Below are 3,753 nucleotides of genomic sequence, written 5' to 3'. Positions count from 1 at the left end.
ATGTATATATATATAGTCTATCTCAATAAAGTTAATAAAATTAATGATGATAAAGGCTTTCATTTTGTAAAAAACTGTTCTCATAATATCTTTACTTATTAACCTAAGCAAAGCCATTAGAATTTCTGATGGAGAGATCTCAAGTGAATGGAGTGAGTTTTCCATCATGAAACAACATGGAGAGGTGGCCTGATACCAACCAGGGGATCAGAAGTTGAAGGGCTGAAATGGGCCACATGGGACCCCATCTCAAAACAAATAAAACAAACAAACAAACAAAAAACCAACCCAAACCAAAACATACAAAAAAACCAAAAGCCCACACAAGTAAAAAACAAAGAATGTGCCTTTCATTGTAATTCAGTTTGGAATTTTTAAATATGAATTGATAACATTTGGGTTATTTGATTTAAATTCAGGGCATTCCAAAGGATTTCTTGGAGTTGTAACTTTGAACAAGAACTCTAGATTAACTTTTTAAGATGGTCATATCAACTTTTCCTCAAGCCACAAGTGAATTTTGTTGAGCTCTTAAAATATTTTCTAATTAAAACAGCAAAGGGACCAGTGAGATGTCTCAGTGGGTGGCACAGCAGCCACACGAATTTGATGACATGAGTTCACTTTCTGGAACCCATGTAAAGGTGGAAGAAGAGAACCAACTCCACGAAGTTGTCCTCTGATCTCCACACGTGTGATGATGTTCAGATGCCCTCTCTACAGTAATACAAAATTAAGGATTTTGATCCTACACTTGTCAGTCTTCATAGACATAAGAAAGAACAATCTCAAAATTTATATGGCAGCACAAAAAGACAAGACTAGCCAAAACAGTTTTGCACAGAATACTAGTGGCAGAATCACTGTACCTGATGGCAGCTTGTACTACAGAGCCATAGCCGTAACAATGCCACAGTGCTGGCACAGATACATAGCTCAGTGGAATAGAACTGCAGACCTAAAGTCCATGTAACTACAGCTACCTAATCTTTGACAAAGATGACAAAAAATATGCACTGGAGAAAGGACAAACTCAACAGATGATGCTGGGAAATATGGTTATCAATGATGGAAAAAAAACTCTTTTATCTTGCACAAAAAATCTCAACTCCATTTTGGTCAATGAAGTTCCATAGACACTCAAACCTTATAAGCTATTGCTATTGCTCTTGGTTACCCACCAGAACTTGACAGTGAGATCCTATTGCTAAAAACAGTACATACTTGAATCATAGGACATGGAGAAACCAAGCTGGTATTGACCCGTACTGGCCAGTTTTCATAGTGCTAGAAGGTGCTATGCCTGTCACTGGAAGATACAAATGATTATCAGTCTCACCCAGCCATGAACCCAATGAGGTATACCAATGACTGGCCTGATCAGGTGTATCTGTTGGTACAATGGTGGTACAAATGTTATGAGAGTAACCAACCATTTTGTGCTTGGATCTAAGGCCTGCTCCATAAAATGGAATCCATACTTGTCACTAGGAATGGAGCCAAGAACCTGTGGCTAGATAGGCCATAGGCCCTAGGGGAAAACCATATTATTCTGCTTTATGAACATAGTATTTAAATGACTCCTGATGACTTATTGCTATATCTATAAGTTAGTGCATCTCTCAACCTTCTTCAGAGAAGATTCTTTTTTATTAGATATTTTCTTTATTTACATTTCAAATTTTATCCCCTTTCCTCATTTCCCCTCTGAAAATCCCCCATCCCATCCTCCCCTCTACCCCTGCTCACTAACTCACATGCTCCCATTTTCCTGTCCTGGCATTCCCCTACACTGGGGCATCAAGCCTTCACAAGACGAAGGGCCTCTCCTCTCATTGATGTACAAGGCCATCCTCTGCAACATATAAGGCTGAAGCCTTGAGTCCCTCCTTGTGTACTCTTTGGCTGGTGGTTTAGTCCCTGGGAGCTCTGGGGATACTGGTAGGTTTGTATTGTTGTTCTTCCTATGGGGCTGCAAACCCCTTCAGCTCCTTGGGTACTTTCTCTAGCTCTTCCATTGGGGACCCTGTGCTCTGTTAATGGATGGCTGTGAGCATCCACTTCTGTCAGGTACTGGCAGAGCCTCTCAAGAGACAGCTATATCAGGCTCCTGTCAGCAAGCACTTATTGGCATCCACAATAGTATCTGGGTAGTTTGGTAACTGTATATGGGATGGATTCCCAGGTGGGACAGTCACTGGATATCCTTCAGAGAAGATTCTTATAGTAGGTGGCAATTAACACAGAGACACCCCCATGAACTGATAAATATGCAGAGAAGTAAAAGACTGTGGAGTGTTAGATCCTAAATGGGTCATACATACAGTACTCCTCTCTACCAAGGCTCAAGGATCTTCGTAGAAAGGGGGTATCAGGGACAGAAAGATTATAAGAGCCAGAGGTGGGTGATAACTTCAAGAAAACTTTTTGGACACAACAGAGAGGTTGCATGTATAAATTCACAGTGGTTGTGACAGTATGCACGCAACCTGCACAAAGTTCAAGCCAAACTAATTCACAGCATGGAAATACAAGGTGGACACAAAATCTCATCAATAATTGAGGCATTATTGCACTTGCTAGCCTCTAGGAAAAGGAGAGTTTGTTTTCATTAATGGCATGACCCTGGGTAGGTTGACCATACTCCACAGCAAGCCCCATTCACAAGAGTAGTTGAACAACAGAAATTGGATTCAGTTTTTTTATAATAAAAAGAAAAAGACTAAAAGTTAGTGGATAAGAAGGTGGGTAAGAGTTGAGAGGAGTTGAGGGAGGGAGTATGGTCATATTAGGTGAAATTCTCAGAGAATTAATCAAAATCTTAGTATTTGGAATAAACCTCAACTTTAAATGGATCAAGGACCTCCACATAAGACCTGCAAAAGTAGGACACATACTTCCAGTTAGTTATAGGCATAGGTAAAAGATTGCTGCATAATACTCCAGGAGCACAGGAAAATCACACCAACAGTCACCAAGTAGGATCTCATGGCATCTGAACAGCAAATGAAATGTGAATCCAGTGAGTAGGTGGCCCACAGAGTGGAAGAAAATCCTTGCCAGCTATACATTGTAGAGTATGAGTGTCTAGAATATAAAAAGAACTCAAGACTAAATGTTAAGAAAATAACCCAAGGACCAGCAGGACCCAGGCACACAGGAACACTGCCAGTCCAGTGGCTCAGGTTGCTTCTGGTCTGTCTGGGCCGGTGGTGCCCTAAGCAGACCTTGGGTGCAAGCTCCACAGCCAGTCCCACAACACCCAGAGGAAGCTCCACTCCCAGGTGCTCTAACACGCCCAAGATCAGAGGTGAGGAGGACACAATGTCTGTCCAAACACTGGGAGTAACTGGAACCAGAGGAACCAGGTACACAGAAACTCCACTAGCCCAGTGGCTTGGGTTGCTTCCAGTCTGTCTGAGCTGGCCAGTACCCTGAGCAGACCTTGGGCACAAGCTTCCCACAACACCCAGAGGAAGCTCCACTCCCAGGTGCTCTAACAAGCCCAGGATCACAGGATTGCAGAGACAGCTTGACTCTGGGGGGGTTCTGACACAACCAGGATCACAGGAAGGACTGACTCCAGTCAGATTTAGCCAGGGCAGGTAGCACTAGAGATAGCCAGATGGCAGGGAACAAGCATAAGAAAATAAACAACACAAACCAAGGTTACTTAGCATCATCGGAACCCAATTCTCCCACCATAGCAAGTCCTAGATACACCATCACACCGGAAAAGCAAGATTCAGATCT

The 3,753-nt window shown here is 42.4% G+C and overlaps 1 protein-coding gene across 1 annotated transcript in view; it reads left to right on the top strand.

Annotated features, from left to right (window-relative positions):
* Positions 1-49, top strand: part of Ehhadh (enoyl-CoA hydratase and 3-hydroxyacyl CoA dehydrogenase) — a 31,729-nt gene extending 31,680 nt beyond the window's left edge. The window contains exon 7 of the mRNA XM_031363501.1: positions 1-49. This exon is cut by the window's left edge and continues 1,989 nt beyond it. The gene's annotated coding sequence lies outside the window, so the exon portion shown is untranslated.
* The last annotated feature ends 3,704 nt before the right edge of the window (positions 50-3,753 follow it).

This window comes from Mastomys coucha, unplaced genomic scaffold (assembly GCF_008632895.1).
Source record: "Mastomys coucha isolate ucsf_1 unplaced genomic scaffold, UCSF_Mcou_1 pScaffold12, whole genome shotgun sequence".
Taxonomy (NCBI): domain Eukaryota; kingdom Metazoa; phylum Chordata; class Mammalia; order Rodentia; family Muridae; genus Mastomys; species Mastomys coucha.
This window is presented reverse-complemented; position numbering and strand designations above follow the sequence as displayed.